The sequence below is a fragment of the Aegilops tauschii genome, chromosome 5 (genome assembly GCF_002575655.3).
Source record: "Aegilops tauschii subsp. strangulata cultivar AL8/78 chromosome 5, Aet v6.0, whole genome shotgun sequence".
In the NCBI taxonomy this organism is placed as follows: Eukaryota; Viridiplantae; Streptophyta; class Magnoliopsida; order Poales; family Poaceae; genus Aegilops; species Aegilops tauschii.
In genome coordinates, this window is record NC_053039.3 from 47,763,863 (window position 1) to 47,778,096 (window position 14,234).

Consider the following 14,234-nt stretch of genomic DNA (forward strand, 5'->3'; position numbering starts at 1 on the left):
AGGCATGAGGATTAAGGACTTACAACAGCGACTTTGACTGGTGTAGTCATGCCCTTCTTCTTGTTGGTGTGACAGTCCTTGAAGATTTCCACAGCATTTGGTTTAGGTACTTTTTGGTCCTTGCGGGCTTTCCACTGCATTTCGAACAAATCAATATAGATCTGGTAATATGGTACAACAAAAAGAGTGAAATAACAGCTAATTACAAGAGCCTCGCAGTGTGCAATATAGCTACGAGATCCTGTCGTCTGTTGGAATTTCACTTTCGTACGGTTGGCCTTGTTCTTTGAACAGTTCACCTACAAGAAGATAGATTTGTGTGGCACATGCGTAAATAGGACTTGAACATGTGATCTGATCACATATATATATAATGTACCTGATACTTCGGATTAGAGCAGTGTTTAACAAGGCCCCTCCAGTCTTCATCCGATATATTTTCCACTCGAGATGTTTGGGAAAGTTCACTGTTAGCCTTGCCTTCAAAGTGAGTTTTCCTCAAGTTATACCGATAATGTCGCAGAGCAGACTTGAAAACATGGCTGCAAGCTTGTCTGGTTGCATCATCTTGGCTATCCAACTTGAACCTCATCTGTTGAAAATTATGGGAGTCTCATTATCAGCAACCTAGAAAGTATGGGACAGAGCAAGATGATATTACTAGTTTCCATACATAACCATACTTACAGATAAATGGTCGAGGAAGGTGTTGAACTGGGTTTCGTCTTTGTCATTCCTGTACTGAATCCATGTTGGGAGGATACGTACATGACACCTAACGACAACCGCTGCCTCTGATACTAACTTGGCTGACTCTGTAGCATCACGTGGCCTTTTTAAACCTGCCTCAAAACGGATCTCCATTTTTCCTCCTCTAGATTTAGTTAACCTATCGAGCATTATCCCTGATGTTTGTTTCCTCTTGCGCCTAGGTGCTAGTCCAACAACGAACATAGGAAGTGTTAGTGTACATCAAACTGTGAGACTACATATAAAGAAGCATGCAACTGTAACTTGACTCCAGCAACTACCTTCTTGCTGTTGAAGCTCACAAGGTTCATCTGATATTGCCAACTCGTCTTGTGTCAAGAGTGCTTGGGAAGTAGTGTCAGGTGGCAAGGGAGCTTGGGAACGTGCTGCTAGCTCAGTTGACGCACGAGTAAGTCGTGCAGCTGGTAGTACTGTGGTAGGTGTTGTAAGAACTAGGGCTGTCTCTGCTTGTTTGGTGGCAGCTATTTGTTTCTGTTTGGATTTTTTTGCAACTCGTGTAGCATGGGATGCCGTGTTTGTAGAACTTTCCACTGGACTTTGACCTTCTATTGCACCATCAGTACCAGCAGAATCTGCAGGATTCATCCGCTTCTCATTCCCTGCCATTCTGTGTTTCTTCCTCTTTCTCTGTGCCATGTTAAGTCAAGCCGACAAGAACAACGAACAACAATTTAGTTCTTCAGAACAAATTGATGCGTGATGCAGACGAACTAAACTTTGATGTTAGACAACCACATGATAGGAGGATGTAATATGTATGAAAAACAGGACGGAAGAGATAACCAGAACTATGATGTGTAAACTAAGAAGAAGACATTTCACCAAATTAGAAGCAATGCAATGGAAGGTAGACACCATATGAAAGATGCTACAAATATCGCTCTGCCAAGTTAACAGTGTCTCATCATAAATGGCATTTAAACAAATGTGAAGCAGTACAAGAAATAAATCATATGCAAGATGCAAACAACATCACACTACCATGTTAGAGGTCTCTCGTCATTAGTGCCATTGCATATTCACAGCATTGCATATTCACAGCTTATGATGTGTAAACTAAGGAGAAGGCATTTCAACAAATTAGAAGCAATGAAAGCTAGACACCATATGAAAGATGCAACGAATATCACTCTACCAAGTTAAAACTGTCTCGTCATAAGTGCCATTTCAACAAATTAGTAGTACAAGCTAGAAAAGAATGTGAGATGTAACCTATATCACACTCCGAAGTCAAACGTGTCTTATGATAAGTGATTGTTGCAGGTTACACAACAGTAGTAATTTGATGTAAGAACATGGTGTGATAGACAGATATTGTATGTTCTAGAAACAGGAACACGTGTCTTCTTCAAGTATAATGTGTAAAGTAAGCAGATGGAATTCAACAAAATTAGAAGCAATACAAGCTAGACATCACACATAACATGCAACCACATATAACAGTGCCAAGTTAGATGGAGCACCGGTGATGCTGCACTAGGGGAGACGTGCTCATCATAAACACAGCTTTGTTGAGTGTCTATGCATGTGTTGTCTTGGAAATCATCTTGGGGGTGTGGAGGAGTAGAAACTGTAGAGGCCCTCCGTTCAAAAGGAGCACCTTTATCCGCTGCCTTTCTAACTTCCTTCCGCTTTATTGATTTTGAATTGTCAAGTAAAACTGACAAGAAAAAGCAATAAAATTCTCTCTTCAGAACTCATTCATGCATGATACTGACAATCACTACTTTGATGTAAGGCAAAGACATGATACCAGGATGGAATATGTACGAAAATCAGGACGGCATGGCATGTTCACAACTGTTTGTGTAAACTAAGCAGAAACCATTCCATCAAATAAGAAGCAATGCAAGCTAGACACCACATGAAAGATGCAACAAATATGACTCTGCCAAGTTAAAAGCGTCCCATCATAAATGGAATTTCAACAAATTAGAAGCAGTGCATGCTATAAATCATATGAAAGATGCAACTAATATCGCACTGCATATACCAAAGGTGTCTCGTCATGTTGATTGATGCGGGATACAAAAAAAATAGTTTTATGTAAGGACATGCTTAATAGACAGATGTACTATGTACTAAATACAGGAAGACATGTCACATGAACAGGTATAATGTATAAGCTAAGCAGACTAGCACATGCAGTTTAACCAGATTGGAAGAATTACAATCTAGACACCATATGCAACATGCAACCACATATCACGCTGCCAAGTTAGAGCAAGCACCTGCGATGCTAGTGTAGGGGAAATGCTGTAATCAACTACAGAGCTACGTTCACTATCTTCATCTAGCATTTCTGTTTCTTGAGAATCATGTCGGGAGGCTGACGCTGCATTCTTTAAATGAGGAGTAGTCCCCTTGCCTGCCTGCCTCGTCATAAGTGATTGATGAGGGATACACAAGAACATTAGTTTGATGTAAGAACATGGTTAATACACAGATGTAATAGTATGTACCAAAAACAGAAAGGCATGTCATATTCAAAGGTATAATGTGTAAGCTAAGTAGATGCAATTTAACCAAATTGGAAGCAATACAAGCTAGACATCCGGCTGGAGTGGTGAGCATGATCATCTAGGACCTGAGAGCCTGGTGGGAGGCGGGCTGCTTCGCCACCATCGCAGCGTTTTAGTTGGCTTCCAGGTGATGCCTATCTTTGCTGGGCTTGTCACTGGCTCGGCCAGTGCCCTGACTAGCTATTTGTCTTCTGGTGCTCATGGGATGGTGGTTCATGTAAAAAAATATATTTCCTTATCTTACCGACTTCGGCCTTTCGAATACAAGCTAGACACCATATGGAACATGCAACCACATATGACACCGCGAAGTTAAAGCAAGCACTTGGGATGGTGGTTCATTGCGAGCGAGGTCATCAACTCCAGAGCTACGTTTACCGTCTCCATCTGCTGACACTGCACCCTTTATAGCGCTGTAACGTGTCTTGCCTAACCGCACACGAAGCTGGAGCGACTTCTCTCTTTTCTTTTTGGCTTCTCTCATGGCAGCAGAGTCTGAAATACCCTTGCATAAAAACACCATAGTGAGAGTAAGGGTGAAGTGTGTGCAGAACTAGTGCACTGTAAAAGTAGCAGATAGCAGGTGGCTGAAAAATAAATGACAGGAGACATATGATAGCTCTACAACATTGCATGGCAAACAAAATTAGATTCTACTCCGTATGATTTTGTAATATATGAGCACAGGAAATGCAGGTACTCCTCCAGCACACCTGTCGGGTGGCTGGTGCGACATATGCCAATGGATGGCTTATCTGTGTGGGTGCCAATAAGACGTCGCCGGTGCCTGGAAACGGGATGAGGCGAAGACATGCACGCCGGCGGATCTTACCCAGGTTCGGGGATCTCCGAGGAGATAACACCCCTAGTCCTGCTCTGCGGGGTCTCCGCATGATCACTAGATCGGTGAAAGTAGCTACAATCGCTCCTAGAGCTGTTTTGGGGTTCAAGGGAGAAGAAGAACAAGGCTAGCTCTATCTTCTCTCTATCTATGGTGTGTGTGCTATGCTTAGAAGCCAACCCTTTGCATGGGTGCTCCGGGGGGTTTATATAGGCCTACCCCCCGGGGGTACAATGGTAATCCGGCTGGGCGCTGGTCCCAGCCGTCAGTGTCTACGCTCGCCGGCTTCTCCGCCGGCTGTTGGGTCCCACCGACTGGTGGGTCCCGCCGGCTGCCGGCTTCTTGGTCGACAGGCCGGCCCCACAGCCTAGGGTCTTGTCGGCGGCTGCTTACTGTAGCCTCGCCTCTGATGACGAGGGCTTTGTCGAGGTAAGCGTGGCTACAGTGGGCCGCCTCGGGGGCTCTCACTGTAGCCTTACCTCGTCTTGTCTCCTTAATGTGGCTCCTGCTTCAAGGAAGGGAGTAGCCGGCTTCTGGGGGCCGGCTACGCTCTTGGCCGACTGGGAAAGGTCGGGCCGCCTTCACGCCTCTCTCTGGCTGAAGGGGCTTGCCGCCCGTGGGCCGTACGGGAGTCTGTCGTGGATGACGTCGAGGCTAGCATGGCTACAGTGCCGAACCGCACGGGAGACGGCCGTCCCGTACGGCCTCCTGTAGCCATGCCCGCCTCGGGCTTCGGGGGTAGTGGGCGGCACTGTGGCCACACCCCGTCTTGTCGCCGTTATGTGGGAACAGCTTTGGTGGTTGTGGTCTCGGCCGGCTTCTCGGAGTCGGCATTCTTCTTGGCCGGCTTCTTGGAGTCGACCACCCCGTAGTCGTCCTGGGGAGGGGTTGCTGAGGCTGGGTCGCCTTCCGGGAGTCGGCTTTAGAGGTAGCCGGCCAGGGAAGGCGGCCCAATGCTTGGAGTGCTTGGAGGCCCGTTGGCCTGATAATTTTTTTCAGAAGAACCAGGGGCAGTCGGTTAGGCTACCCGTGGCCATTTACTCCGACAGTAGTCCCCGAAGCTGATTGGGCTTCGAGGTGGAGTAGGGGTTGAGAAGATCGATCAGCTTCCCATCTTAGCAAGCCGGCAGCTGGGAGCCGGCCTTGGTAAGGCGCGCCGCCTGAGTCAGAATCTTCCGGAGTCGGAGGGCGGGAGCCCGCTGGCGCGTGCACCGGGCCGCGGGCCGGCCACTGGCCGTCTGCGAACCACGTGGCCGAAAAGCCTGCCAGCCCACGCGCGCGACGGGACGTCGCCGCAGGGAGGGGGCCCGCCACGTCCACGCCCTGGCCCAGGCGCGAATTGTCTACATCCCGAAACCGCCCGCACGTCCCGTGCGGCAGTTTCGGCTCGCATTTATGCGCAATAATCGCGAGGCGTGGGGGGAGTGGGTGCAGTTAATCCCACGTCTCCCCCCCACGTCCGGCCTCTTCAGCCTCGCCTCGCGAAGCTATAAGTAGGGGGAGGTGGAGGGCGGCAGGCCCACGCACGCTCCTCCTACTTCCACCATCTTCCTCGCCCGCCGTTCTTGCGACAGCGCCTCGCCGCCGCGCTCTTCCACCGCACATTCCTCCGCCGCCGCGCTAGTTTTCGCCATGCCTCCCGCCACGGAGCAGTACGGCGGGGATTGGGACGGCTCCAACGTGCACGAAGACCACGTCGATTTCCTCCGCAAGACTCGGCGGCTGCCGGCCGCGGACAAGGTGGAGGTCCGCCTCGCGCCGGCGAAGGAAATCATGCCGGAGCCGCAGGAGGGCGAGCGGGTGGTCTTCCGCTCGCACTTCTTGCGTGGCATCGGCCTCCCAGTGAGCGCCTTCTTCCGCTCCTGGCTCGACTTCTATCAGCTCCAGCCGCACCATCTCACCCCAAACGCGGTGGTGCTGCTGTCCGCCTTCGTCACCCTGTGCGAGGGCTACCTCGGCGTCCTCCCCACCCTTGAGCTCTGGGGGGAGTTCTTCCAGTCGAAGCTGGGCACGCGCATGCGGGGCGTGCCGGCTCAGACTGGCGCCTTCATCGCGTAGCGGAGATCGGCCGCCGACAACCCCTTCCCCGTCATCACGCTGATCCAATCGGTGAAGAAGTGGCAGAAGTCGTACTTCTACGTGCAGAACATCGCCCCACGGGGCGACTACATCAACCTGCCGGCTTATGTAGCCGGCCCACCGGCAGGCAGGCTGCCCCAGTGGTCCTTCCGGGCTGTGATGCTGACGCCGGCCGGAAACGCCGCCATCGCCCGACTGCGGGTGATGGTCCAGTCGGAGGGCCTGACGGGGCCCGACCTTCTGGCCGCGTTCGTCACGCGCCGGGTTCTTCCGCTCCAGAGCCGGCCTCATCTGATCTGTCAGATGAGCGGCCAGCTCGATCCGAGCCGAATGTGCACCAAGGAGATGTCGCGTGAGGAGGTCGCCTACATGGTGAACTACCTTGCGAACTGCAAACTCACCGAAGAGTGGCAGTTCGGCAAGGAGCCATATAGCCGAGCCAATCCGCCGCCTACGGTATGTTCTCCTTGTCTCTTTTTCTCTCTCTCTTTGATTTGTTGCCGAGTTCTTCTTAGCCGATTCTAACTCAGCCGGTTTGCTTTTCGACAGAGCCCTCTGCTTCGGCCGGCCGGCGGGTCAGACGCGGAGCGCCGATTCGTCCCCGACCGGGCCGAACACGATCTGGAGGATCCCGACCTGGCGGTGGCCGGTATGGACGACGACGTCGAGCCGGGTGGTGGCCAAGCCGGCGGCGAAGCAGGCGGCTCCGGGCTCAGTGCCACCTTTGACGACTGGCCGGACGACGATGAGGCCGAAGCCGTCCCGCGCCGCCAGCCGGCTTCTGGGCGCGGCGCGGGTTCCTTTGCTGCACCGCCTGCTCGGGGCGGAGGTCAAAAGCGTCGCGCTGCCCAGGGTCTGTTCGGCAGCCGAACGAAGAAGCCCAGAGGCGGGGCGACAGCCACCAGGCGGGAGGAGGCGGCCACAAAGGCGGCTCGCTTCCGCAAGACGGTGAAGCAACCGCAGACCGTGTCGGCGTAAGTTCACTTTCTTTCGTATACTCTTTTTTCTTTCTTTTCTCTGGTGGTTCCTGAACCTTTGTCTTTTTCTTCAACGATCAGAGCTCCGTTGTCACTTGAGCGGGCGGCTGCCGGCTCTGTCGTTGAGTCGCCGAGGGGCTCTGGGAGCACCACCCGCCGCGTGGACCCCCGCGCCGACCTCTAGGAGGCGACAGAAAGGAACGCGCGGGAGGCGCGGGCGGAGCAAGAGGCGCGGGAGGCGGAGGCACGGAGGGCGGCCGCCGCCCAGGCGGCGCGGGAGGAGGAGGCGGCGAAGGCACTCGCCGATGCCGCAGCCAGGGCCCAGGCAGAGGCTGAGGACACGGCGGCGGCAGGGGAGGTTTTGATGGTCACCCCGCTGCGTGTCATGGCGCCTGGGGACATGGAGCCCTCGCCAGGGGGAGCCAGCGGCGACTGGCCAGGGCTGGGGGGAAGCGGCGACGACGTTATCATCTTGGAGAGGGCGCCGGAGCCGACCCCGCCAACTGGGGCGGCCCAAGGCGGCCGGCCTGGTCCGCCGCCTGCACAGTCGGCGGAGGGCGAGCCGGGCGTGAGGGCTGAGACGGCGGTCCGGATTTCGTCGAGCCGGCGTGCGGGGAAGGCCGCGTCGGAGCCGCAGAATGCCGCGTCGGAGCCACAGCCGGCCGTGGGTTCCAGCTCGTCGGCCTGAGATGCGGAGGCGGCCAGCGCTACCTCGGGGTGGACGCCAGGCGGAGGGACGGCCGTGGTGAACGTGGCTGCACATGACGTCCGGACCCGGCTCCAAAGCCAAGCCGCGGCGCTGAGGCAGTTCACCGACGAGTTCCTCGCAACGCGGGCGGCCATCCGGGTTAGTATTCCCATCTTGCTTCTTCTTGATCTTGATTTCTCTTCTTGATCTTGATTTCTTCCATGGGGGCGCGTCAGCGCACCCACTGGGTGTAGTCCCCGAGTTCCGAGTCGGCTGCTGAGCAGGCGGCTTGGAACTTCTTGGTGGATTTGTCTTTTGCTATTCTTGTTCTTACTTCGGTCTTCTGTCCATCTTGCAGGACTACCACAACCTTCGAGTGGCCGCCTTCAACTCCCAGGCTCGGGAGCTGACTCAGAAGACCGCCGACCTTACTGAGAGCCGAGGTACGTGCTTTGTTCTTTATCTCATGTGGGGGCGCGTCAGCGCACCCACTGGGTGTAGTCCCCGAGATTCGGGCCGACTGCTGAGCAGTCGGGTCGGATCTTCCTTGACGACTTCTTACTGTTCTTCTTTTCCTGCCGTCTCTGCAGCGGCCAACGCCAGTCTGAGGGCACAACTGGGAGAGTCTCAGACTGCCATTCGCGCCAAGGACGCCGAGCTCGCCGCCTTGGTGCAGGAATGCGACCGCCTGGCCAAGAAGTTGGCCGACCAGGAGGAAAGCCACAAGGCGGCACTGAAGGCTGCGCAGGATCGCGAAGCCACTCTTCAGGCCGAGTTCGAGATGGAGGCGGCTGGCTGGGCTGAGGCCAGGCAGACTCTGGTCTCTGGCTACGGCCAGATCGAAGATCTGGTTGACGGTAAGCTGCCTACCTCTCCGTCCTTTCTTGCCATCTGCCACTTTGGCTTGTTTTCTGATTTTGGTGTTCTTTTCTTCCTTTCTTCTTGTTCGCGCAGAATATTTCCCTGGCTATTCTACTGCTGCCAACCAGACCATCGAGGCCCGTCGCCAAGCGCGAAGGCTGGCTGGCTTTGAGATCTCGCCAACCGCCGGCCGCTCGCTGGAGGAACAGCTCCTGGCGATCTAGGCTCGCATCCAGCCGGCTCACCGGCTGCTCCGCCGGCTTCAGCGTGCCGGGGCGCAGGTCTTGGCCGCCCTTTGGCCCGGCCAAGTGGTCCCTCGCACCCCCAGTCGGTCTGCCGACTGGCTGGAGGTGGCAGTCGGCCGCTTCGAAGCTGGGAAGGCCTCGGCGGCTCGCTCCGGCGCCAGGCGGGCGCTGGAGTTCGTCAAGGCCTGGTATCCTGGCCTGAGCCTGGACCAGCTGGCTACCTGGCGGCAGCAAGCCGACACAGAGCTGGAGCCGGCGCGGCCGGCCATCATCCGGCGGGCTTCGGCGATCGCCGACTACACCGACACCAGCGTCTTCGCCCCCGAGGTGGACGACAACGGTGTTGCCCAGCCGGAGGAGTGGTTCGGGCTGGACCCGGCGTACGGTGAGGACTCGGCGGAGGAGATCGACTCCAGCGACGAGGGCGAAGAGGAGGAGGAGGAGGGTGAAGACGCCGAGCCGGCTGGTGGAGCAGCCGGCCAGCCTCAGCCTGACCGCGCCTCCAGCACTACGTCGCGCGCGAGTGCGTCTCCTGCCGCAGGTGGTGGTCAAGCCGGGACCCGCTAGTCGGCCACTCCTTCAGCCGGCGAGGCCACCTTCACCGACCAGCTCAGCCTCCGCAGCGCGCCTTAGTCTGCCGTCTTTTGTTTTCCTGTCTTGTTACTTTAGGAACAATGTTTGGTTAAGTCTGCACAATTCCACCCACTGGGTGTATTCGAACTTATGTCTGTTGCCAGCCTGTTGGGGGCTTTATGTATATATATAACTTATGCATTTGGCCTTTCCTTGTACTTTTGCTTTTTGTCCTTCTGCTTTTTTCCTTTGCCGCCCTCCCTTGGTTGCCGCCTCCCCAGTCCAACAGTTGCTCCGCAATCTGTAGCCGGGGGAGTGCTTGGCCGATTGGGGGGGGGGAAGTACTCTAGCTTTGTTGGACTAAAGCTTAAGTGTTTTAGGAAGCCGGCCAGCCGGCTGCTTTGACAGCCGGCAGGCATGTTTGGAGGCCGTCTTTTTGCTATATAGGTTCGTTGTTCCTTAGCCATTTTTTGTGTGGGCATCCTTTCTGTCTTCCCTCTTGCTAGTCGGACAGTCAGTTCTTTGAGCTGCGACTTTCAACAAGAGAGGACTTGGGAGCCGGCGCACTACTTTTCTGACTTCAGGAAGAACTTTCGATATAGCTCAAGGTGGCCAGTCCCCGGGCCGACTAGTCGGACCCGGTGCCGGATAGGAATTCAAAATGTAATAATACATTCATGGATATGACACTCGTCATTCAGAGATAAATAAAAGGCAGTTCCCGAGTACTGTTCGGGGGGCCTGTTGGTTTGTACTTAATACAAAAGGGGTAGCATGATACATACTGCTTTCAACTGTAAAATCGTCTCAGGAGGTTTGCGTTCCATGGTCGCTCTGACTCCTTGCCGGAGTCGTCTCTCTTGCGTGCTCTTGGTTTTTGTGCGTCGATCAAGTACTAGGAGTCGTTGCCGAGTGCCTTGCCGACGACGAAGGGGCCTTCCCAAGGGGCCGAGAGCTTGTGCTGGCCGGCTGTTCGCTGGATTAGCCGGAGCACAAGGTCGCCCTCTTGGAATGATCTTGGCTTGACCTTGCGGTTGTAGTAGCGGCACAGCCCTTGCTGGTAGATGGCGGACCGGCTGAGTGCTAGCAGCCGGCCTTCTTCCAGTAGGTCCACGCCGTCTTCTCTTGCTTCTTTGGCCTCCTCCTCCGTGTACATGGTGATCCGAGGCGACTCGAACTCGATGTCTGTTGGGATGACAGCCTCGGCACCGTACACGAGGAAGAATGGAGTGAAGCCGGTTGACTTGTTGGTTGTAGTGCGCAGGCTCCAGAGGACAGCCGGCAGCTCTTCGAGCCAGCAGCCGGCCGATCACTCCAGTGGTACAACCAGTCGGGGTTTGATGCCGGAGAGGATGAGTCCATTTGCTCGCTCGACCTGGCCGTTTGACTGCGGGTGGGCAACGGACGCTAAGTCCAGTCGGATGCCCTGCGTCGCGCAGAAACGTGCCAGTGCTCCTTTGGCGAAGTTCGTGCCGTTGTCGGTGATGATGCTGTGCGGCACGCCGTACCGAGTAGTGATGTCGGTGATGAATGTCACGGCAGTCGGCCCATTGAGCTTCTTGATTGGCTTTGCTTCGATCCACTTTGTGAACTTGTCCACAGCAACAAGTAGATGTGTCAGGCCGCCGCGGGCTGTCTTGAAGGGGCCCACCATGTCCAGTCCCCATACGGCAAAAGGCCAGGTGAGGGGAATGGTCTTGAGTGCAGAAGCCGGCAGATGTTGCTTGGAACTAAAAACTTGGCATCCTCTGCAGCTCTTGACTATTTCTTTAGCATCCTCCAAGGCAGTCGGCCAGTAGAAACCATGGCGGAAAGCCTTGGCCACAAGGGATCTTGAGGCTGCGTGGTGGCCGCACTCGCCTTGGTGGATGTCCTTGAGGATTGCCACTCCTTTTTCTGGCTCGACACAACGCTGGAAGACTCCAGTGACGCTGCGCTTCACAAGCTCTCTGTTGATTATTATGTATGCTGCGGCTCGTCATTGCACTAGTCTTGCTGAGATCTCATCAGCCGGCAGCTCTCTGCTGACTAGGAACTTGAGGATGGGCTGGGCCCATGAGGGAGCTGTGACTTCTTCTTCTGTTAATGTGGCCACCATGACTCGGGTGGGTGGGTTGGGTGGCGTTGAATTGGAGTCGGCCACCGCTTCTTGTGTCGTTGCAGTCCCCGGGCCGACTGCTGCAGTCCCCGGGCCGGGTTCTGAAGTCCCCGGGCCGGGTGCAACTACGGCAGTCCCCGGGCCAGTTGTCGAAGTCCCCGTGCCGCCTGCGGGATTTCTCCAGTCGGATCCGGCTGGATCTGGCGCAGGCGGTACGAAGATGGAATCCGACTCTGGAGACGGCTTGATGGACGGCTTGAGGAGGCGCTGGAGGGAGACGCCAGTCGGTATGGCTTGTCGGGTGGAGCCGATCCGTGCTAGGGCATCTGCTTGGTCGTTGTCGGCCCTTGGCACGTGAAGGAACTCGCACCCCTCGAAGTATCCGCTGATCTGCTGGACGAGGAATCGATAGCTCGCCATGTTCGCGTCCTTGGCGTCCCAGTCGCCAGATGATTGCTGGACCACCAAGTCTGAGTCGCCGTAGCACAGGATCCGGCGTATGCCAAGCTCTTTGGCTAGCCGGAGCCCATGTACGAGCGCCTCGTACTCGGCCACGTTGTTGGAGGCGGCGAAGTGGATCTGCACCGTGTACTTGAGCTTGTCGCCTTTGGGAGAGGTGAGGACGATGCCGGCTCCCAAGCCGGTGCGCATCTTGGACCCGTCAAAGTGCATCCGCCAATGGGTAGAGTCGGGAGCCGGCGGTAGGTACTGGGTCTTGGCCCAATCGATGAGGAAGTCGGCCAATGCTTGCGACTTGATGGCGGTGCGGGGTTGATAGAAGATCGTGTAGGGTGCCAATGCAATGGCCCATTTGGCCACCCGGCCGGATGCATCCCGGCTGCCTATGATCTCGGCAAGCGGGGCGGTGCACACGACCGTGATGGGGTGCTCTTGAAAGTAGGGCTTCAGTTTCTTGGCAGCAAAGTACACCCCATAGCACATCTTCTGGTAGTGCGGGTAGTTTTGCTTTGAGCTGGATAGCACTTCGCTGAGATAGTACACCGGCCTCTGGACTAGCTGCGCTCGGCCTTCCTCCGGGCGCTGGACCACAACAACAGTGCTGACGACTCGGCTAGTCGCGGCGATGTAGAGGAGCATGGGCTCCTTCTCAGTCGGCGCAGCCAGGACAGGCGGAGTGGTCAGCATTTTCTTCAACTCATGGAAGGCTTGGTCGGCTTGATCATTCCACTCGAAGTGAGTGGACTTCTTCATGAGTCGGTACAAGGGGAGAGCCTTTTCTCCTAGTCGGCTGATAAAACGATTCAGGGAAGCTAAGCAGCCAGTGAACTTCTGCACATCTCGCAGCTTGGTTGGAATCTCCATCCTTTCGATGGCCTTGATCTTGACGGGGTTGCATTCGATGCCGCGCTCGGAGACCAGGAAGCCCAACAGCTGGCCGGCTGGCACTCCGAACACGCACTTCTCAGGGTTGAGCTTGATTTGGAATCGGCGCAAGTTGGCGAATGTTTCTTTCAGGTCTTCCAGCAAGGTACCGCGCTTCTCTGTCTTCACCACAATGTCGTCTACATAGACGTGGGCATTTCTGCCGAGTTGTTTCAAGAGACATTTCTACATGCAACGCTAAAAAGTGGCACCGGCATTTCTCAAGCCGAATGTCATTGTCAGGTAGCAGAAAGCTCCAAAGGGTGTGATGAAGGCAGTCTTCAGGCGGTCAGCCGGGTCCAACTTGATCTGATGATACCCTGAGTATGCATCCAAAAAACTTAACAGCTCGCATCCGGCTGTGGAGTCTATCACTTGGTCAATCCACGGCAAAGCAAACAGATCCTTTGGGCAGGCCTTGTTCAGACTGGTGTAGTCTATACACATACGCCACTTGTTATTCTTCTTCAGAACCAGAACTGGGTTGGCAAGCCACTCTGGAAAGAACACTTCCATGATAAAGCCGGCGGCAAGGAGCCGGGCTATCTCTTCTCCCACAATTCTTCGCTTCTCTTCTGACAGTCGGCGGAGGGGCTGCTTGACCGGCTTCGCATCAGCTCGGACATGTAATTTGTGCTTGGTGAAATCCTTCGGGACACCCGGCATGTCCTTTGGGGACCATGCAAAGATGTCTCGATTCTCACGGAGGAAGTCGACGAGCTCGCCTTCCTATTTAGTGTCCAAGTTCACCCCGATGACAGCGAACCTCTCCGGGTTCTCCGGGTCCAGAGGTATCTTCTTCGTCTCTTTGGCAGGCTGGAAGGAGCCCTGCGCATCACAATCCTTGGGGTTGGGGGACAAGGCCGGCTGCTTGCCGGCCATGGCCACAACCCGTTCCAACATCTTCTTCTCTTCTGCCACCACGAGGGACTCAGCCAGCCGGCTACTGGCCATGGCGCACTCGATGGACTTCTTGTAGTCGCCGGCTACCGAGATGATCCCCTTCGAGCTCGGCATCTTCATCTTCAGGTAGGCGTAGTGGGGCACAGCCATGAACTTGGCCAAAGCAGGTCGGCCAAGCAGTGCATGATAGGGGCTCTCCAAATCCACTACCTCGAACCATATTGCTTCTCGGCGAAAATGATCTTTGTCTCCGAACATCCATTTTGATCTTGCCGATTGGGGAGCAAGACAGG